At 36.6% G+C, this 23842-nt stretch overlaps 1 non-coding gene across 1 annotated transcript; it reads right to left on the reverse strand.

Annotated features, from left to right (window-relative positions):
• Positions 1-23639: 23639 nt before the first annotated feature.
• Positions 23640-23745, reverse strand: LOC123797647 (U6 spliceosomal RNA). Its single transcript, XR_006781013.2, has one exon. It is a non-coding gene; the product is annotated as a U6 spliceosomal RNA (small nuclear RNA).
• Between the last annotated feature and the right edge of the window lie 97 nt (positions 23746-23842).

The following is a 23842-nucleotide window of genomic DNA, read 5'->3' on the forward strand; positions in this document are numbered from 1 at the left end:
CAGTGAGTAAGATGTTAGCTGTGGGGTTTTCATATATGGCCTTTATTATGTTGAGGTATGTTCCCTCTAAAGCAACTTTGTTGAGAGTTTTTATCATGAATGGATGTTGTACTTTGTCAAATACTTTTTGTGCATCTATTGAAATGATCATATGGTTTTTCTCCTCTCTCTTGTTGATGTGATGTGTTATGTTGATTGACTTGTGAATATTGAACCACCCTTGCATCCCAGGAATAAGTCCCACTTGATCATGGTAAATGATTTTTTTTAACATATTATTGGATTTGGTTTGCTAATATTTTGCTGAGGATGGTACTATCCTTACTACCGTTGTGCAGTTAAGTACTTATTCAAGACCGCCAAGCCAGTAATGAGACAAGGGCAGTCTCATCACAAAATCATAGCAAGTGAAGATGCATTCTTGCATATAGATAGATTGAAATTAAAGACATACACTGTTTCTGAAAATTAATGTCAAAAAATTAGGTACAACAATAGTACTGGTATGATTGCTTAGCTACATTGTGGATGAAATAAGGATTTTGGGAGTCCACTTTAGGATAGGATTATAAAGATTCTTTCTAAATATCATTTCTGTGGAGGGGCACCTGGGTGTCTCAGTTGGCTAAGTGTCTGCCTTTGGCTCAGGTCATGAGCCTTGGGTCCTGGGTTGGAGCCCCACATCAGCCTTTCTGCTAAGTAGGGAGCTTGCTTCTGCCACTCCCCCGCTTGTGCTCTTGCACTCTCATTCTCTCTCTCTGGCAAATAAATAATAAAATCTTTTTAAAAAGTCATTTCTGTGGAAAGAACATTCTTGTGTTCAAAAAGACTAACTGAAAAATAAGCAAATTTTAGAATAGACAACGCAGTCAAAGATTAAGAGAGTCTTCATAGGTGGGTGTTAGGACAAAGATAGCAGAGACTAAAGTGTGGTGTCAGAGGTTTAAAACCAAACATTAAGCTAAAAAAATTCCAATTTTCATAAAAGCAGCTAAAATACTTGGCTTTAAGAAATTATCTGGACTGTTGCTGATCACATTTTGATAAATTATTGATTATTTGGTGACAAAAATTAGTAGGGAAAATTTATCAGATTTCTTTAATTTAGAATGTACCTCGGTAGTGTTGAAACAAACTTTGGGGCCTGAGATGGAGCTGCCTCAGGCGCCATGTCAGCCACTGAGATAACGTGTGTACTTCTGTAAATGCTTCACCTGATCAGAAATGTAGTGTATTCAGTCAGCCAATCCCCAAATCCCAAGCCAACTCTGGGCTCTGAACTTATTTCCTTGTTCCTTCTCACCCGAAACAAGGTTGACTCTGTGGCTCCAGTCAATCATATATTTTCTATTTGCTTCTTCCTTGTTCATTATTCTTCATCTTATAAAAGCTTCTTGACTTTGCCCCATCTGGCAGTTTTCTGAAGGAAGACTGTCCTACTTCATGAAATAGTAAATAAAGTTTGTTTGGTCCACCCAAACTATCTTCATTTTTTTAACAGCAGGAGTAAATAGGTATGAAGAAAGTAAAGAAATACATACTGAGTGAAAAACAAAACCAACAAAGAGATTAATTAGAAAAAACAAATGGTAACAGTACAATTAAAAACAATTTAAGAATGAAAAAATGCAATAGTTACGCAATCTGAAAGACTGAGAGAATGAATTAAATGATTACTTTAATGGAAAAAATTACACTTACATAGATATTTTATCCACCCTAGGTTTGATAGGATATATATCATGAAGGAGAAATTTGCCAGAACCAAAATGGTAACATTAAAATATATGTGAGGTTGTCCCAGCAATAGCTTTATGGAGAAAGGGATAAATTTCAGAAGTTTCCTGAAGGGAAAAGTAAATTTAGCCAAGTGAGATGAAAGAAAAATGATCAAAGGTTTCCACTGATTTGCTTGCTTGAAGGCAGTAACAGTAATGGGTGGGAAAGATGAGAAGAGGAACTGAGTAGAATCTTTCTTTTTTTTTTCATTTATGGACAGTCAGACACATAACATGTGACTTTGCTCATATGATAGCTGAAAGAAGTCAGACTCATAAAGGTAAAATTAATGTGGGCCATGTACAGTTCTGATTAAAGCAAATCAAATGAGAAAATTACAAGCTTTGGTTTAAAAGATTTTGTTTAAAACTCTTACTTTAGAAGATTAGCTGTCACAAAGTAAGCATCCGGATTACAGAATGGAAAAAATAGTAGAGATGACAAAAACAACAGGAATTAAAGGGAAAAAAGACAAAGGTAGTGGGGAAAGCTTTAAAACTTTGTTGCACTTGAAATCAGAAAATCAGAATAGTTTGGGATTACTATTCACCAAATTTATTACTAAAGACCTTTTCATAACAGCACAACACCTAAGGAATGTAGAAGTTTCTATCAAGAGAATAGTTGACATTGAGAAACAATAACTTTGGGAGAACTTTTCTTTGAAAAAAGAGACATGATAGCTGCTTGTTGGCCAATATAACAGACTCTTTATGTTTATGTCAATCAAATCACAGAAGTTATCAGAGTTTTCTGCAAAATATATTTCTCAATTTATGGATTCTCATTTATGTTAAATCTTGTCATCTTAAATAAAATCTCCAAAGATCAGATAAACATTCTATCATTTCAGATTGGAAGCAAACTACTAAATTGTTTTAAAAATATGTTTACAGCAGACTGGAAAGTTTATTCTGTGGTGTTTTATGAATTCAGCTTTTTTTGGTCAACTTTATTAGATTGATGGGGAAAAAAACCACTCTGACAACCCCTCTGGCAATGATTATGGATTTGATATGCTATATTTGTTGAATATTCCAATATTCCACACAAGTTATTAACAGCAGCCCAGAATGTAATATCCCTGTAGTACTGCTTCAGTGATTTTTTTCACATAAAGATTTTATGAACTTTGAAGTAAAACTGATATGTTATTGGCACTTTCTCTCTTCTTATGTAAAAATATGGGGGGGAAAGATCAAAAAACACAATTAGAAGTAGTGTTACAGTAGATAATATTTGCAAGAACTGGCAATTCTAAATATTCAAATTATGGTAATTAGTTACTTGTTTATAATGGTAATAATGATAACTTTAAAAATGAGTCCATTCTTTCTCATGCTTTCCTTTTGTTCCCCACAAATTATTATCTTACTTGTTTTACATGCAGGAAACTGAAGTGTCAAGTGATTTGTCTAGGGTCATTCATGCATTTTCAAATTGAATAATTTATGTGGTTTGCAAGGCAATCACCAGAGATTATAATTAAAAACAGTCTTCAATGGTTATGGAAGTTCATAGTTTAATTACATACACATATCCACAGTTCCTCTTGCACAAATAATTCAGTCATCTCACCAGAGTGGCTTACTTTGGTAGCAAGAGAAATGAGAACCAGTTTCAATTGTAATTGTAATGGCATGTTCTGGAGAAATTCCATGTGTAATGGCATTTCCTAAACTAATAGAAGATGACAATATTTCATCAGTTAGTGCCTGTGGATTCCAGAGTATTCTTTTGCTGTTCTGAGATGGGGGTGGGGGAGTATCTTAGCTCTTCGTGCAGAAATTCTTCTTTACTCAGAGCTAATGATTGGCATTGATTCTTGGGAAACTTTAGGACATATATGTTTTCTTCGTTTCTCAAAAATAAAAGCCATTTTAAAATATTTTTATTTTCATGTTTTCGTTTTAATGTTAATATACTTGTCATTCAACATATTATTACTATCGAAGCAGTAATTCCACATCTAAAGATATAGTAAAATACGTGGGCACTGAAAGGTCTATGGATGCTCATCACAGCATGTTAATAATGTACAAAACAAAGCAAAATGCCTAAATGTGTTACAATAGAGAGTGGTTAAATAAATTACGAGAGCTCTAATCCATAGAATATTATTCCACCATGAAATATGGTTTAAAACTTTTTGTGAAATAGAAAAATTCTTAGAATTCAGTATTATCAGTGAAAAACAGAGCTTCAGAATAAATACACAGCATGACCTAAACCATGGTAAAAGTTATGTGCATAGATAAAACACTCCACTGTTAATAGAGTTTGTTTAAAGTGGTGGGGATTGTGAATTATCATCATTTTTGTCTCTGTACTTATCTGGATTTCCAAATTGCATCTAACTGGCATGCATTTCATTTATAATCAGAAACACATACTACTCTTTGGAAATGACTATTGCTCTTGATTTAAACTTTCAAAAAGTGAATCAGAGTTTTTTCTTTGCTAGTATTCACATTCAGGACCAGCCATTCCTGTAACTACACATAATTTCAGTTCCTCCTCAATGCAGAAAATGAGAGGCAAAAGCAAAGAAAGTCATAATTATTGTTATTTTCTATAAGATCATTTCATCCTTTAATGCTTCTTGAACACTTTCAAAAAGCATGGGTCTTCACGAAGTCTGTGAAACACGGCATGAATGACGCACAAAAGGAAAACAAATGTGTTTCATAGCTAGAGTACGGAGTTCAAGCTCTCCTTCCCCTGAGTTACGTACACAGTTTACTTTGCAATATGAGTTTTGTTTCAAGGACATAAAGTAGAAATTTCTGTTTTAAAATTCACGTAAAGTGTAGGAAATTTTGAAGTTTTTTGGAAGAAAATCAATAACTACAAAACACAATACATAATTATATGCAAGAAATTAAGTAAAAGCTTGTGTTCCTCCCTGCACAGAAAGAGAAATTTTGTGTCAGTGTTGTTGCATTGTGAATGTCAACCTACATTCCTCCATTGCAGGGTTAGTTCTGTTGCAGGGTTGCGGGGTTCTTGTCTCACAGAGTCGAAGAAAGAATCTCATGGACGATAGGGTGAAGCGAAGTGAAAGTTTATTAAGGGAACTTGAGAACAGAAAGGAAAGAAAAGGAGGTCTCTAGAGAGAGAGGGGTCCCAAATGGGTTGCCATTGAGGGCTTTTATGGTCAGTCTTTTATAGAAAACTGACCAGGGAACTTGGTAAATATCTTGTCTATAACATTTAAGACAAACAAGGTGCATTTGTAAATACAATGAAAATATCTCGTCTATATTTAGAACAAACAAGGTGGATTTGTTATGTTCCCTTCCCTCTGGCTAGTATCTTGCCCATAGCATTTCTCCACATCTGGGATTTCTGTGAGCCTGGTTATGTAGCCCTCAGTGTGAGCCTAGTCACTTTGCCCCCATCTGTCTCTCCCTACCCAGCCTCGCCAGTCCCTTACTCAGTTTCTCCATGCTATCTAACAAATTAGAATATACTTAGTGGCTTAAAACAACAGAAACTTATTCTCTCGCAGTTCTGGAGGCCGGGAGTTTGAAATTAAGTTGTCGGCAGGGTCACGCTCCTTCTGAAGGCTCTTGAGAAGTATCCTACCTTGTTTCTCCCGAGTTTTGGGGGGTTGCCAGCAATCTGTGGAGCACTCCTTGGAGATCTTAGGCTTCTGGTATCAGCGCTCCAATTTCCACCTCTTTCCTCACATGGCTGTCTTCCCACTGTGTCTGTATCCAGAATTTCCCCTTCTAATCTACTCACTCTAATCCAGTATGACCTCATCTTAACTTGATACATCTGCAAAGACTCTCTTTTCCAATAGGTCACACTCACGGGTACCAGGGATTATGACTTCAACATATCTTTTCTGGGGACACAAATCAAACTGTATCACCCCACTCTCCCTTCTGCCTTTCCTTCCTTCTTTTCCTCCCTCTCCTTCCTCCCTCTCTTTCCTCCCTTCCCTTCCCTACCTCCTTCTTCCCTCCCTTCCTTCCTTCCTTCCTTCCTTCCTTCCTTCCTTCCTTCCTTCCTTCCACAAATGAAACACTTCCATCTCTTGGCCTTGAAGTTTCAGTTTCCAAGATGTACTTAAACCTCATTACCTACCCCCTCTCACTCTCTTGCAGGAGTCTCCTTTTTTTTTTTTTTTTTTTTTCAGCTTTAAAATTTGCTGGGCCCGGGACCTGATCCTCAGCATCTTGTCTTTAGAATCCTTGCATTTTCCATAGGTGGTCTTATCTATTTCCAGGCTCTAAATATCATTTATTAAACTTTGTATTTTGGAATATCTTGGGATTGGTTATCAGGGTATCTTACTACACACTACTATGTACTCATTCCCTGGATGATGCTATTAATTTCAAACCTTTCAAACATTATCTAACAGCAGAAAATTCTTACACATATCCATCTCCACTCTGTTTTCTGATTCCAATCCTGTTTTCCATATGCCTGAAAGAAATCTCCATTTGGTGCTTCACAAGCTTCTCAAAATGAAAATGCTCAAAATCCATTGTAAAGGGCTCTTCCTTCCATACCTAAGAATTGCTTTTTTCCTTTACTGTTTCTCATGTCAGGAATGGCCCTAACTTCCATTCAGTTGCTGGTGTCAGGAATTGATCTCCATTAGTTCAGATTTCAGCTACATTTCCTCTAGTTTTCTTCTAAATCTTGGTAGGGGAGAAAAAACACCCCACGGAGCCTAAAAACAGGGGCCAGAGGAGTAGCAGAGTGGAGAGTCACAGGAGTGAAGACAAGAATGTCTTAAGAAAAGATTTATTCACTGTTTTAAATGATGCATCATCCCTTGTTATGAAAAATATAACATTTCTCTAAATGCAACAACACTGAGGTCAGTGTTCACGATAGAGGGTGAGCTTTTCATGGAGCTGTTACGATATAATGGGTCCAGGCACAAGAGGAAGGCAAGAAATGGAGAGGGATGGAATCCAAGGTCAATTCTTTGGAGAAGTTTGACTATGAAAGCAAGAAGAGAGATCAGATAATGGCTTGGTGGGTGATATGGGGTGCAGAGATACGTTTGTTGTTTAATTTATTCATTTCTTTCTATTGTTTTTAATTTGAAAGAAAGCATATTTGAATGTTGATAGGGAGGGCCCAGTAGAGCCATCAGAGATTGTTATAAGAGAGGCCGGTACTCGATGGAACAAAAATCCTAAGAATGCTGATTGGGATGAAATCCAAGAACATATGATAAATTTGACCCCTGGTACAAAGACTGGCACCTCTGAGATTGGATAGAAGACCCTTTCCTCTGAAATAGCTGCAGGTTAAGATAAATTTGTGCATGAAGTGATGGGAAGATGAGTAAATTTCTGATGCTGTCTGTTTTTGTTGGAGAGTGTGAAGGTAGGTCACCCACTGAAAGTGACTGATAAGGGATGTTCGTGGGGGAGTGAAGAAGATGGGAAATATTTTCCTGAGAGATTGGAAGAATGAACTGAAAAGAGAAACATGGAAGAATATCAGGCAGTCTCGGGAGCCAAAATGTAATTAGTAGTCATGAATTCAGAGTAATATCAATATGCCTGTTTATTTAATTGCTCTGATGAAAACTGCTAACATACTGTGTAGATCTTTTCAGGAAGTTGGAAAGGTGGCTGTCACCTGGGGAAGCCGCCCAGAAGCTGTCAAGGAGCATTACCAAGTGGCATTAATCTTAGTGAATCCACCACAGATTGGAGGCTAGGGCGCTGCTATGCAGGATCAGAACTTCAATCTACCAGCCTCTGGGGGGTCACACATCTTTTAGGAGCAAACCTATCTCTCTCAAGCTCACAAGTTATAATGTGTCAGATAGCATCACAATTTGTTATTTACAGTTATCACTAGAATTGATATGTTCACAGTGGCATGTTTATAATACCGGAATAGACTCAAATAGGGCTTGATGAACATGAAATCAGAACAAAGGGGATTAGAAAAATGAATTGCATACTGGATGACATGGGATATGTAGTTGCCTTCACAGTAGGTACATGTTAGCCATAAGCACAGAGACGCCAGAAGCCTTGGACCAGGACACCCCAACCTTCGTAAGCAATGACCTGGCACAGCCAGTGTAGGCTCTCCACCTCGCTGCTTTTTCAGCTCTCCTAGTTTGTTCACCCTCTTTCTAAATGACACATTTTTATTTTTTTAGACTTACTTTGGTCTGGGATCCACCGTGTAACACTAAGTGACTTTGCATACCTCTGCTTTACTCCATTTCGGGCTGTTCATAATTAATTCCCACACGGCAATCTTAATTTTCTTTTTTTCCGTGTTCTTGGACTATAGATTGCCAAGACAGATCAATCATATTTATACTTCTACAAAATTAGTCTATGACTCTGGTAGCTCATTGACATTAAATGCAAAAATGTCATAATTTCTTAGTTTGTCCTTGATTTTGTAACAATTTGTTAATTTTTGGTTTGTGACCATTGAGAAAGAAGGTGCTAAAGATAATCCTAAAATTTTCAAGTGATACATAAAGATTAAATTAAATCATTTTCCTTGATATTAATCAGCAACTTCTGGAGAAAATCTTAACAAATCGCTTACTGTTAATAAGCTGATTTACAAAATGTAAACACATAGTACTTTTAACTATAGCTGTGATAGTTTAAAATGAAGTGTGTGTCTCTACAGCCTCTCATCTTTGAATTTCCCAAACTGCACAACTAAAATTCTGAGTAAAGAAATCTTGAATTATATTCCTCCACTTTCTCAAACTAGTTCCACTCAAAAGATTTTTTAAAATCTGCGTTAAGAAACTGAATAGCCATAGGAATATATTGAAAGAGAAATCACTAACTTTATCAGAATACACACATTCCTAAACTTTTTTTGCAAAGACCTAAATGATATTTCTATTTCTTTTAGTTTTATAATATTGCTCTGTTCCTTAAATCTACCGAGATTTTCTTATGCTCCAATTATTTCTTTGCTGGATACATGCTAAAAGACTGTTAAGCAGAAATAATCCTTTAAAGATACTCTTCTAGAAGCAACCAACGACCTAGTTTCTGTTCTTCTACAAGACTACTGCTAAAGACAAGCCAGAAGAAGTCAGTGCTGGGGCCTCATTTCCCCCAGTAACCTCAATGCCAAGCATCTGCACTGTGCTACTTTAAAGACAACAATAATATTAGAATAGTAATGGTGATAGTAATGAAGCTACTTTTCACGAACCAGGAACTTTCCTTACACTGTTTCATTTAATTCAATTAATTCTCAAAGCAAACCTCTCTGATATTCAATTGTAGGTCAAAGGCCTGTTAGCACGACTCCCATAGACTTCTGGATAAATTGTCATGATTCTAATTCCATACCTAGGAATTCTTGAATCTACTTGAACCAGGCTCTGCTAGCTTGGGGAAGCCGGTAATAAATAATGAGATGTTCATTCAAGCCTGACTCTATACCATGCATAAAATAATTCTGGGGTTGATGAGAAGTATCTGGCTCAAGTAAAAAGTTTCCAGCATATTTTCAGGCAAGGCTCTTTGTAGGATGATCCCAATATTATATATGTAAGTCTACATCTGTAAGAAAGCACTTAGGCCTTCTGAAGTTCTGATGTTACTTCATTCCCTTTCTGTATTATCAACCCCAAATATGCCTCTTCTCACCACTTCCATCACATTGTCTCCCAACCAACCTCTAGGGTGAAGCATCTCCCTCTGCCCTAGATAATGTTTATCTCTTAAGTATTGTCACCATACTGACTTCCTTCCATGTCCTTTAGTTTAGAAAATTCTAATTTGTCCAGATGTTTTCTATAGATATTTTCATTACACTTTCTTTAAATCTTTTTATATGTACTTTAGTGTGTGTATATAGAGTGGTTACACAGCATTACTATCCCTGTTTGTATTAATTAAAGAAAAAAACCTGGAAAGCAACATGATTGAGTAAAGTTGTAGTGACATCTATCATGAAAGCAAAGGTCTGCGTGGTTTACATACCTCACGTTACGTTATGACCCCAGTGTGATGTGATGTCGGCCATGGGAACCCACTTTCTCTCTACTAAGGGATCACTGTCAGTATGCTTCCCACCCTCCAGTAACACTCACAGCCCTGAAGCAGTGGTTCTCAGTCAGGGACAATTTACCCTCAGGGCACATTTGGCAATATCCTTAGCCATTTTTGATTGTCATGTCTGGGAGATTACTGCTGCAAACTAGTGGGTAGAACACAGGGCTGCTGCTAGATATCCCGCAAGGCACTGGACATTCTTATAATAAAGAATTATCTGATCTAAAATATCAATAAGGTTGGGTGGAGAAATCCTGCCCTAAAGCTTTTAGATCTTCGGTGAAACAGAACAACACTTTGAGAATTTGTGGAGCCCGTGTGCTTTATCTCTTACCACCCCCTTTATCTCTTACCCCACCCCCTGCATCTGGACATCTTTGCCAGATGTACTGATGTTTCCTCATGTACTGATCTCTCTGGAGCAATAAGATGATGTTCACTTAGAAGTATTCCTATTCATGTATGCGATGTTTATTTCCTTAGTATTTATTTATACAAACATTTTTTAAAGTGACCATAATAAATATGTTTTTCAAACCCCTCAAAAACTGTATGTGGAAAAAAATTCTAGTTCAACTTTTTGCAGTTTAAAATCTGAGATTCTTCCTCTGATTCAAACATATAACAATAGTGGCTAACACATTTAAAAAAGAACATTAAAATGCATTATTGTGTTTAAAATAATATTCATACTTTCATAGATCAGCAATGAGAGAAAACATACCAACATAAGTGGGTTGCCTTTTTATGAGTATAGAAATAGCAGAGGTGAAGAAAAAAAGTCTACCCTTGCAGAAAGAAAGAGATCCAAAGTCTTTGGCTCCAACAAGAAAAACAAAAACAAAAACAAAAGAAACCTTATGAAAAAAAATGAGCAAAGGACTAGATGTTTCTCCAAAGAAGATCAATGAATGGCCAACAAGCACATGAAAAGATACTTATCATCACTAATCATTAGAGAAATGCAAGCTAAAACTATAATGAGACACTATCTCACACCCATTAGGATGGCTATTATACAAATAAAAATAGAAAATAACAACTGTTGGCAAGGATGTGGAGAAATTAGAACATTTGTGCATTACTGGTGAGAATGTAAAATGGTATGGGCACTGTGGAAAATAGTCTGGAAGTTCCTGAAAAAAATTAAACACAAAATTACTATATAATCCAGCAATCTCTCTTCTGAGTACATACCCCAAAAAATTGAAAACAGAGACTTGACCAGACAATTGTACATCCATGTTCATTAACATTATTCACAATAGTCTAAAGGTGGAAGGAAACCAAGTGTCCATTGACAGATGAATAGGTAAATGACATGTGGTATATACAACAATGGCATATTAATTAGCCTTACAAAGGAAGGAAATTCTAACATAGGTTACAAACTGGATGAACTTGGAAGACATTATACCAAGTGAAATAAGACAGTTGCAGAAGAGCATATATTGTATGATTGCTTCTACTTATATAATGTACCTAGAGTAGTCAAATTCATAAGGACAGAAAATAGAATGGAGGTTCCCAGGGACTGGGGGGATGGAGGAATAGGGAGTTGTTGTTGAATAGGTACAGAGTTTAGTTTGGAAAGATACTTGGGAAAAATTTCTCTGATGGATGGTGGGGATGATCGCACTACAATGTGGGTATACTTAATGCCACTGATTTGTACACTTAAATGGTCAAAATGATACATTTGATGTTATGTATATTTTGCCACAAAAAAAAAGTTCCCAGTCCAAAACTGGAAACAACCAAAATGCCTATCAACATTCAAATGGATAAATTGTGGTATACTCATACAACGGAATATAACACAACTACAATGCGACAGCATGGATAGATTTAAGACAGCACTGAGTTAGAGAAGTCAAAGGATACATATAGGATTCCACTTACATGAATATAGCTTCATATAAAACTAATTTATCATTGCAGAAATCAGAAGAATACCTTTGTGGGGGGAAGAGGTACTGAGAAAACTTTTCGGGGTGGGCAGTGAGCTAAATCTTGATCCGGATGGTAGTTACAGGGTGTCCACATATGTGTACTTTATACTGTATATTATACCTAAATTTAAATAGGAAAAAGTTCACTATGCAAGGCCTAGTACTTCGGCCATTCTCACTTCCTGAAAAAAAGAGTTGGAGAATATTCCTATACCCATGAAAAGAGTATGGAAAAACATGCAACTGACTTTACCTGATGTTAAATAGAGCTTCTGGCATGAGGCAGCGGGGATGAAGTCAGAAAGTAGAGATGCATGAGGAAATAGACCCTACTGGAGGCCACCACTGAGTCAAGTTATTCCACTAGGCAATATCCCAGTGTACATGAGTGAGTGTGTGTGTGTGGTGTGTGTGTGTAATCAAGGTTACAAGTTAAAACTTTTTGCATTTCTGAGGAATGACCTCCCACAGTGTACCCTAGCAATCCTTTTGGGTGGGGAGATGAAGGGTAGGAAAGAGATTAGAATTTGCTATGGAGGATTGCCATGGAAGGGGACAAAAGCTTCTACAACTCAAAGTAGTTTTATCCATATGGCTAATGCTAAACTTGAAGAGATTTTAAAAAATGGAGATGTAATGGCTCCTGATGTTTTTCTCAGTATTTCACATCAAAACATTATTTGGAATATACGCCACTTTTCTTTTCAAATATGAGGCTACCGCAATTGTAGAAGAAATATAAACTGTTCACCCAATAGAATGCAGGTAAAAGATTGAGTATTCAGAGTCCAAAGTTGTGAGGAGAGTTTCAAGTGACCTCAGGCCAGTCCACAGTGTATGTTGGCTTCTTTAACCTCTAGTGCTTGCTCCTAGGTCCTCCCTTTTCTGTGGCAGTTGCGTCTCTGGGCTTTTGGGGAGTCAACAATACGAAAAGCAATTCACAATAAGGTATTCTGCTTCTTAGGAGAAATTGAAGAAGGTAGCACGTAATCCTTGTAGGAAGTCTATAATTTCAAATATTTCAAAAGTCAGAAGGAAAAATACTGAAATATTCAAATAATCATTAGTTAACATCTTCGTGATTTACACCCTACATCAGAAGTTAATAGCTGGAATCTGTGAACTTGAGTGATTAATTACCACATTTTATCAATTCCGGGATGCTATTTGAAAATGTTTTAGCATTTTTAAATTGGGATGCATCTTATAATTCTGGTATTTTATGATCATGTTCAGCTAATTAGCAATCATCACCTGGTCGTATAAAAAAGCTTCAAGAAAACACCAACATCAAAGGATTTTGGCTTGAGGGAATATGGTAACTCAGAGCGGCCTAGAGAGTGCCCACTATGCCCCAAGCACTGTGTAAAGTGCTAAGAGTAGAATGAAGAAAAAGTCAGATATAATCCTTGTTTCTCATGGAATGTGCAGTCTATTGAAGGAAACAGATATTAAAATAAAGTATAATGATGGATATAATGGGGAAAACAGGGTAAACATTTTAGATGTGTCTGTGAGTGTGTTTTTGGATAAGATTGATATTTAAATCAGTGGACCTGAGTAAAGCAGATTACCCTCCATAATGTGGGTGGGCCTCCTTCAATCAGTTGAAAGCTTGAATAGAACAAAAGACTGACCTCCTCTGTTTTTCTGGAGAACTCTGACTAATACAGCAATTTATTCCCTAGGTTGGGTGTTTTACTCTCTATCAAGTGCCATGCTGCATTTTATAACAACTATTCATAATACCTCTATATTTCCACCCTAAAACGTAACCTACCAAAACAAATGATTAATAAAAGTCAATATAAGGCTATAAGTGTAATACAAAAATAAAATAAAACATAATAAAATATACTTCTAATAAAATGGTATATATGTCATCATGCAAATGCATAGGCTTGACTATCCTAAAAGACATATAATGAAGTAGACAAGTGCTTTCAGTGATTTGTAATAAATAAATTGGGCTGTAAGATAAACAAAAAGACCAGAAACTATTCTGTACCAGAATTAGCAGTAAATGAGGAATCAAAGGTTTTAGGTGGACACTAAAGTAAAAACTACAGTTAGAAAAAAAAAAGAAAAAGAACTGAGGTTTGCTTTATGATAAGACGTAAATAACTTTGAAGTAAGAAAAGCATTCTTAGTCAAACTATAGACCATTAAGATGACAGAAATGAGAAGAAATGATACTCTGATACTCTCATCAATGAGCGGAGCTATATTTATTTAAGTATCGTGTCAAAAGTACTCTACATGGTACACAAATATTATCACATAAAATAGATCTTTACTTAGAAGTCCACTCATAGCTTCTAGTTCTTAGCGAGATCATAAAGACCATATTCCTTGACAGGCAACTAGGAATAGAAGATGAACTGGAAAAAGAAGCAGTCTCTCAATACAAATTTCAAGAAGTGATTTCGCAGCACAGATTTCTTATTATAGTGTTATAAAATATTTAATACACAAAGAATACCAGTGAGATTAACTATTTTATAATATTTATTAATAATATTTTATAAGATCCTTCCATCTTATGTATCTTCATTAACTTAACAGTATTTGATTCTAAGTATGTTTTAAAAAGAGTCTCAAAACTCTGCCACCATATATTTGAATACAACAGACAACTATAAGGCAGACTGGTATTTAGGGACAGGTCAGTTATTACCTCAAATATCAGTAATGACGAGACTGCCGATCGCATCATTTTCTGATATGAAGAACTCTTGAGAAGTTGAAAACAGAACAATGTGCGATATTCTATTGATTTGCATAGCAGTCAGATTCTGGAAATATTCAGAAAAAATCAGAACACAAATTGTTAACCTCGCTGGAATTGACTGCAGAAGACATTCAAGAATTATGAAAAATCCAGGGAAATTCAGAAGCTGTCGGGATTGCTCTCTGTGCATTGTAAAAATCTTAGAATCTTTGGCCTCTGCCCTCACAATGTCAGTTTACTCTCTGTAGTCATTAGGACAACTGGAAAGCCCCAGTATTTTCCCAACACGAGAGAGGTAGTAAAACCCAGGTTAATAACTAGGGTCTTGAAGCAAATGATTCACAAACTCCTACTCTGAGCCATACCTGCTTCCAGCTGCCTACTCCTACTGCCACTCGGATGAATTATCAGCAACTCAAATCTAAGCATAAGCGAAACTCACAGTGGATCTCTTCACCGACACCTACTCTCCTTCCCTCACCATGAGCCATCTCTAGCAATAGCAACTCCGTTATTCTAATGTTGCTCAGGTCAAAAACTTTGACTCCTTTCTTTCTCCCACACTCCACATCTTATCCGATATTGTCTGCTCCAATCAGAGTTTATCAAGAAAGTAATCCCTGTCACTACCCAAGTAATACCACCCTAATCCAATCATCACGCATCCAGATTATTGCATTTGTCCTTTTGACTCTAGTCTCATCATGGCGCTCAGGTTTACTCTTCAATCACAGGAGTCAGAACATATTTACTCCTCTGCTGAAAAAACTCTCAAGCAGCTTACCATTTTTCTCAGAGTAAAAGCGGTATTTTTTAAGTATCTGTGACATCAGCCTCTTCCTTCCCCTCTCTGAACTCATCTTGGACCACTCTCTGCCTAGTTCATTCCTCTTCAGCCACATGGCTACTGTGCTGTTCCTTGATCTGCTGAGCATACCCCTGCCTCAGTGCCTCTGTACTTGCCATTCCCGCTTCTTAGACTCCTCCTTCAGATGACCTCGTGTCTACCTTCTTTATTTCCTGTAGGCCTTTAGTCGAATATCACCTTATCCAACCTTTCTTCATTACCTTGTGTCAAATAGCAATCACTTTCTCACCATGGTCCTTCCCATTCCTCTTGCAACAGGGTGTTTGGCTTGCCTGTGTGTATACAGATAGGGAAAGAGAGAGAAAGATTAATTTTTAAAAACTGGCTCATGTGATGGTGGGGGCAGGCAAGTCCAAAATCTATAGGCTAGGCCATCATGCTGGAAACACAGGGCAGCGTTGTGGCAATGTTGAGTTCAAAGGCAGTCCAGAGGCAGATTCTCTTTTTCTTCAAGGAACCTTGATCTTTTCTGTCAAGGCCTTCAACTGATTGGATGAGGACCATACACATTATGGAGGGTACTCTGTTTCACTTAGTCTACTAATTTAAATGTTAATCACATCTAAAAAACATCTAGACTGATGTTTGACCAAAAATTGGGAACTATGGCCTAGCCAACTTGACTCATAAAATTTAACCATCATACCTCTTATTCTGCTTTCTGTTTCTCCATAGCACTTACCATTATCTGATTTTATGTAATTGTTAGTTGTTTATTGCTATCTTCCTTTACTAACATGCAAGCTCCTTTAGGATAGGAATTAGTCTGTTTACTGCTCTGAATGCATACTAGTCACTCTATAAACACTCGTTACATGAATAACTGAATGTATTATTAAATTGAAACTACTTGACTGGTTACCAATGACTATCACATGTTACAACAGAGACAAAAATCCAGTTGAGGCCAATACAATTTCCTAATTCATGAAGGATAAAGATTATATAAGGTCTATATCTTCTGTAATTTGGTTTATAAAAGTTTCTGTATATACAGAGCATGTTTAATTTTCATCCCAGAGTACAGATTCGACAAACAAATCCTCCTGTTGGCTTTACTGAGAAAAATTAAAAGCCTCTGTTAAACTGACAGAGAATACTGAATTCTACAGCCCCCATAACAGACAGCAAAAAAGCTGGTACCTAGCATGTCTCACCAAAAAAAAAAAAAAAAAGACTAATTTTTTTTCTAGATGTACTATGTGTCACATAACTCTTAAATATATCTTCTATAAAATTTCTTATGTAAAGAAATCATAAGAAAATTGTTTCTGCTTTCAGAGAAAGAAAACAAATTAATTAAAATTTTAATTCCTTTTGCATAAGTAAGATTTTGGTTTTCACTTTCTTCAAAGCAAACACAAAATAGCTGTATATTTACATACTGGGTATATTCAACCTTCTCTCTGTGTCCTTTATTTTCTTAAGCACAATAGTCTTGAGTAGAAATTTTGCTTAGTTCTTTTCAAGTCACAACATCTTCTCTTAGTACTAAATATGGCAATGAATAAATAATATAATATCTGATTTACAATGCCCTTCAAGCTCTTTACTTCCAGCAATTTCTGGAATCCTATATTTTAAAAGCCTGCATGCTATAGTATGTTTGACTAGATTTTACATGTTTTGTATACCAACGCTCATTTCAAGTCTTTGTGAATTTAAACTGGAATTCTATTAAGTAATTGATGTTCATAGTTTCATTTTCAAATGGGATCCACATTTGGACCAAATAATGAAATAACAAAGTTTAGTGAATAAAGAAATGAACTAATTTAATATTAGTGATATTAATACTATTATTATATTAATAATGATAATTAATAATGTATTATTCACCACTCAGTGATTAGACACATTCTTTGCAAGAATATGTTGACACAGATTAGACAAAATAGACAGTAGACTTCAAAAGGCTGTTTCCATTAAAAGGTGTTTCAAGCTAGAAGCACTTACCCTAAGGCATTCTTGTTGGGGACGGTGGGGGGGGGGAGGGGCGGGCTGTGACATGGTTCTAAATTTCTTACTAATAGAAGAACTAAATTGCACTTAAGGTGGAGTTCAGAGAAAGAAAATGTATTTCTCAGAACTTACTCTTGAAATAACAGAAATCCAACTCAAACAAGTTAAAGCAAAACCGAAATCCATTTGCTGACATAACTGAAAAAAATCCAGTGTTCCAGGGGCTCAAAACATGTCTCCAAGTATCCTCTCGCTCTCCTAATTTTGATTTCCTGCATATGGCTTCACTCTGGGCAAAGTTCTTTCCTTATGATGAATGTCTACTAGCACCTCCATACTGACATTCTCATAACTGTGCCCCACCGGCAAAGTGACAGTCCCCTTTTCTCAATAATTTCAGAGTCAAGTCAAATATGTATCTTTGACCCATTCACTGTTTCCAGAAAGATGGAATATGATGATTGTCCCACATGTCCATTCCTGGAGTGGAGGCTGGAGAAAAGGAGAAGGGAAAGAATGGGGCATAGGGTCAGGCCAACCTAAGCAATATAGACTAAGTGTGGGCAAGAGGCTATTCTCAAAGGAAGACCTGAAGAGTCCTGGGGAGACTAGAAGGAAAGGAGTAGGTGAAAGCCGCCAGATGTCCACTAGATTCATTTCACATTGGTTCAGAAATATTCATTTCACATCTGCTCAGAAGGAACAGATAATTGAGAAAAGGGTTGTAAAGACAGTAGAAAAAGAAAAAGGATGAGAGGGAAAACCTAGACCTCCTAGTAGAATGGTTGGGAGTTGTCAGAGAAAGCAAGGTTAATTAGCTCAGAAACAAGAACGGGAGTGAAGTTCCCACAGGATCTACTTTCCATTTCATTCAGGACACTTTTAATATGGAGTTAAACATGGATTTCACCTTCTCCGGTGATTACCAGGACTCCAGTAATGGAAATGAATGTTAGGCACGTTATTTGAGCTCCCTGAAAACTGACACTTTCCAGATTATATGGATTATGGCTTCTAGTTTTACAGTCCAGAGAGTACTTGTACTGTTTAGGTAAAAGTTACACAATCTTTATCTCTATGTCTTCCACAACGTGACGAGAGGAATGCCTCGTTTTATTGGGGACCTACAATTTGCCAGACCCTATGTTAACACTTCCGCACGTGTAATCCGGAAGAATAATAGACATTCACTGGAAGATGGTGGAAACAGAGTGAAACAAAATCATGTAGGAAGTCAATGTGCCAGGTGAGTTGTGTAACGTAAGGATTAAGGCCGTGTATCTGTCTTTGGAGGCTGAGTAAATGGAGCTTACAGACACCATTGGCTGTAGGCTGTTTGTAGCTTGTCTTCAACTTCCATGTGCCATTTTAAAAATAAACATTCTCTTTCTTTTTCTGAGAAACCCATATATGTCTAGGTAGCTCTCACACATCCATAGTAAAGCACTCCTTGAACTGGTAGAGAATATTACAATGAGAAGAGAAGGGGCAGATCTAATAATCCAGAAGCTCAGCCTCCTGGAACATGGAATTTTCTACTGGACTGCCTTCTACTAGACTAGACAAAGTCTAGATAAGCCACAAAAGGAAAATAACAAAGCATTTTTCTTAATATACTTTTAGCATCCTGTTTCATTTTGCATTATATGTGAAGAATAACTAGAAATATTGTATAATTAAAGTTTAACAGCATTTTCATGGCACTTTGGAAACAAAACCAAATATTTGTGTCATGTGTGCTATACATACAAAATTTTATGAGGCATTTTACAGAGGTTAATTATTTTTATAATCAACAAAGTTCTAAGAGTCCACAAATTTTAGTGGTTACTCTGATACACATCAAATTCGAATATAAGATCATTGAAAAATTGAAAAAGATTTTATTTTATATATGCCTATTTAATGAGGGAGAAGCTAAGTAATTACCTTCAGTACATACTCCTAATTCTTAGTGACCTTTTAAAAAGAAGAAAGTTGCTGATATGATAAATAGTTTGTATATGATCAAAATATTTTAGTCTGAATCTACTACCAACCAGATAAATGACTTGAGCAAGGCACTCAGCTACGAGAGACCTCATTTTCCTCATGAGAGACCTGGATCAGATAATTTCTGTGAATCTCTGAAACTCTAAAATTCTAATATCCTAAAAATTAGAATGTCTCTTATTTAATTTGCCCCTAGATACAATGGGATTTAAATAGTTCTGATCAAATAGATAGATATCATATTTAAAAACAAAAACAAAGTCAATGTGTAAAATGAGAAAAGTTTCTCCCGAACTACTGATAATTTTTATCATCTTGAAGTCACCCCTGCATGAGGGAACAGCTATGGGATTAGTAGCTTGTAGACAAATTTCATGCTTGGCAGCACTTTCCCATGGTAACCAAAAATTTAAACTATATGACTTATGAATATAGTTTGAGTTCTTATTCTCAGATGCAGCTGAAAACTAACATAGATCTAAACCATATACAAAATTCCCAAATTCAGGAGACACCTCCCCTTCCCTAAGGATTGTTTAAGCTTAGCCTGACAATCCCTAGCACTTACTTATAACAAAGGGACCTCTTCTGTTCGCATAGAAGATGATGTTTCATTTCTCAAGCATCTCCATAGGCTCATGTCAGGCACAAGCAAAGCCCACCTAATAAACAATTTATATGGTCTCTCATTGTTGGTGTTGATTCATCTCCCAAGTATGGATGAAATACATGAGAAAAATCAAGGGGAGAAGAGAACGGGCATCCTTTACTCATACTCTGGGCCTAGAATAATTCTGTTTGAGCTCTGATTCTATTGATTGTGTTTTTCATTCTAAGGAAGCCTCAAGTCAAATGATAATTTACTTATAAGAAACTCACAAGACTAAGATTTTACAGAGTAGTAGTGTGAGTTATAATTTTTCTAGACTTTTCCATATCCTGACGCAAAGCAAGTATTAGGGAGAAGTTGTTACACAATTGGTTGATTTAGGACTGATTCCATAACTTTTATTCAATTGCTTCAAGGCCAAGTAACGTATTAAGCTATATTTCTGGGTAGGAAATAAACAAAGTTTATATATTTCATACTTTAGTAATTTATAAATTTTGGGCTCTATTTCTGGTAAATTGGGCTCTATTTTAGGTAAATACATTCAGTTAGTGATTTTGTGACTATTTACCCTCTTTTTTCAGATAATTTAAGGGAGGAGTGTAATATTTAGTTTTCCATACCTGTACTATTTGAAGACATGAAAATTCATAATTTTCGTGTGGAGACTGGTCAAGGGAAAAAAATTGCAATTTAATTTTCAATAATTATATCACTTGTCTTAAATTTGCCTTTCAATTATTGCTGTCATTTAAAGTTTTTTATTGTCATATTGATATAAAAAATAATAAAAATACCGGGGCACCTGGGTGGCTCAGTCAGTTAAGCATCTGACTCTTGATTTTGGCTCAGGTCCTATCCCAGGATCCTGAGATTGACCCTGCATCAGGCTCTGTGCTTAACATAAGAGTCTGCTTGAGATTCTCTCTCTCCCTCTGCCCCTACCTTGCTCATGCACTCTCTCTCTCCAAAATAAATAAATAAAATCTCTAAAAAAGATAATCAGAATACTATACACAACCTTTGTGAGAATGTCACAAACTTTAAAAAATCAGGTAAGATTAATGGCATAAATTTTAAGAAGTTTCATGTGTACTTTGTGAAATGATTACTGCAATCAAATTACTTAACACATCAATCATATCACTTACCTTTGAGTTATACACCCATTCAAGTAGTGGTAGAAGGAACAGAGTGATTAATTTTATCTGAATGTCTTTAGGGAAGTATTTACTGCAAGATGTTTATTTTGAGTCTAGGTTCATGAGTACCATATTTCAGAATTGGTAATGCAGAGTGCACAGAAAAGGGTCAATAGGGCAAGACTGAGACTGCTATCCTTACAAGATCCTGCTTGAAAATTTGACCCTTGGCCCGTGTCTGGAAACTTAGATGTTACACGTGTTCCTACCATGCCCTGATAAGAATGGTTCACTGTGTCTAACCTATCTGCACAAATAATATAGCTTTTGCTGAGTACCTGGTTTCCTTCTGGGAGTCTGGAAATTTGGTATGTGCTGGAGGGCTAGGCAGAGGTTGCCTATATGACCAGCCCTCATTAAAAATTCTGGGCACTGTGTTTCTAAGGGGCTTCCCTGCTAGACAACATTTCACAGTATTGTCACAACTTATCGCTGGGAGAATTAAGTGCATCCTGTATGACTCCACTGGGAGAGGATCCTGGAAACTTGCGCCTGGTTTCCTCCAGACTTCACTCCCTCACCTTTTCCCTTGCTCCTATTTATTTGTATCCTATAGCTGTCATAAATTGCAACTGTATGACTTATGTTTAGTTCTATGAATCCTCCTAACAAATCAACATAGGGGTAATCTTGGACAGACCCAGTACAGGAAAGATTTTTTGGGAGGTCGTCTTTGGCAGAGAAAACAGTAGTGGTCAGAGACAAGGGCAACTTGTCAAAAAGGAAACACATTATGTTTTGGGAACTGCACCTCATTTTGACTGATTCTAAGATGGGGAGGACTATTACACAAGAAGCCAAAGAGGACCTTAAACATCATCTAGGTATTTGGTTATTTCCCTTTTTAAGGGCTTTGATTAGTTCAATTCTTATTCGACCAAGCCTTCCTAAAAGCTTCTTACTGAGAATGATCACAGAAAGGTCATAAGAGTCCAACTGAAGTCAAGGACCTGACTCAAATATCGCCACCCCAAGAAAACTGTTCTGATTCTAACCAGTGAAAAATGGAATCTGTTCATGGTCTTATTTTTCAAAATATTTATTACAAAGTAAGCTCCATGAGAGAAGGATTGTGTGGGTTTTTTTTTTTTAAGATTTATTTATTTGTGGGAGAGAAAAAGAGAGAGAGAGCGTGAGCACAAGTGGGGGGGGGGTGGAGGGAGAGAGAGACTCCCCACTGAGCAGGGAGCCCAATATGGGACTCAATTCCAGGACCCCGGGATCATGACCTGAACTGAAGGCAGACGCTGAACCGGGCCACCCAGGCGCCCGAGAAGGATTGTGTTTTATTTGTTTTTATTTTTCCTTAATGCAATGCCTAGCATAGTGTTTTATTAATAGAGGACAGTTAATAAATATTATATGTATGATCCCTTATGAGATTATGAGCTTCTTACGAGATGGGACCATATTTTACTCATCTTTGTATCTGTGTAATCTGGTACAGTATCTGGTTTACATTATCCATTCTTTCATTTCCAGGATATTTATTGAACATCTATGATGTGGCACACAGAGTTCTAGGTGCTCCTACTGAAAAAGCAAACAAGACAACAGGGCTAGCAGTCACGTGGGAGCTGGATAAATGTTTGTTGCATTCAGTGGTGTTTATCAGCCAGACTCTTGACTTCCCACAAGCCTGGCACAGTGAAAGCCGTCCCTACCTTTCTCCTATATTCTCTTTGCCTTATTCCCTTATTTGTACACTGTGATTCTGGCTTTGAAACGGGAATAACTCCTGCTGCTCTTGTCATTCAGACTTTTCCCCTCAGAAACGGCATAAACTCCTGGTCTAAAACAATTCTAACCAAAAACACAATTTCACTGACCAAGATGGACTATGACAATTATAAATTGTAACGTGTGATTTACAATGTGTTCCAACAAAGGCAGGGATTTTTGCTTGTTTTGTCTGCTTCTATTTTCTCAGAACTTAGGATAGTACTTTCTCAATAAAAAATTTGTTGAGTAAATTGGTTGAATAAATAATCTGATATAAGTATCAAATGAAAGTTTATCAACAAAATATTTAAGATTGTTTTTTGGAAAATAGTATTAGCCAGGGGAGCCAAAACATGCAACACATAATGTAAAAGAAGCTGAAAAACTGGGACACCTGGGTGGCTCTGTTGGTTAAGTGTCTGTCTTTAGCTTAGGTCATGATCCCAAGGTCCTGAGTTTGAGTCCTGCATCAGGCTCCTTGCTTAGCGGGGAGTCTGCTTCTCCCCCTATGTGTGCTCTCTCTCTCTGACAAATAAATAAATAAAATCTTAAAAAAAAAAAAGAAGCTGAAAAACTCAAGATGATTCTATAATGAAAAAGTTTCCTAAGATGGGAGGCAGAGAAGTTGGTCTCTGGGTGCTTTGCCATTAACTTGCAATAATAGGACTTTGGTCTGGTCATTTTAACCTTTATGCACCTCAGTTTTCTCATCTGTGAATTGAAGATGTTGAAAGAGATTTCTACACTCCCTTCCATGTCAGTATTAAATCTGTGTGATTGCTTAGGAATGATACCTGATGGGAGTTATATATTTGCATGTCAGCCTTTGTATGGGCCATGCTAATCTTCTCTGTATTGTTCCAATTTCAGTATGTGTGCTGCCAAAGCAAGCACCCTGATGGGAGTTACGTACAACCTAATTTGACTGTTCTGTAGACTACTTCCATCAGTTGCTGGTCATTTTCTCATATTCTAAATTTATTAATGTCTC

Source organism: Ursus americanus, chromosome 29, assembly GCF_024610735.1.
Source record: "Ursus americanus isolate L20-20 chromosome 29, mUrsAme1.1.p, whole genome shotgun sequence".
NCBI classification, from domain to species: Eukaryota; Metazoa; Chordata; class Mammalia; order Carnivora; family Ursidae; genus Ursus; species Ursus americanus.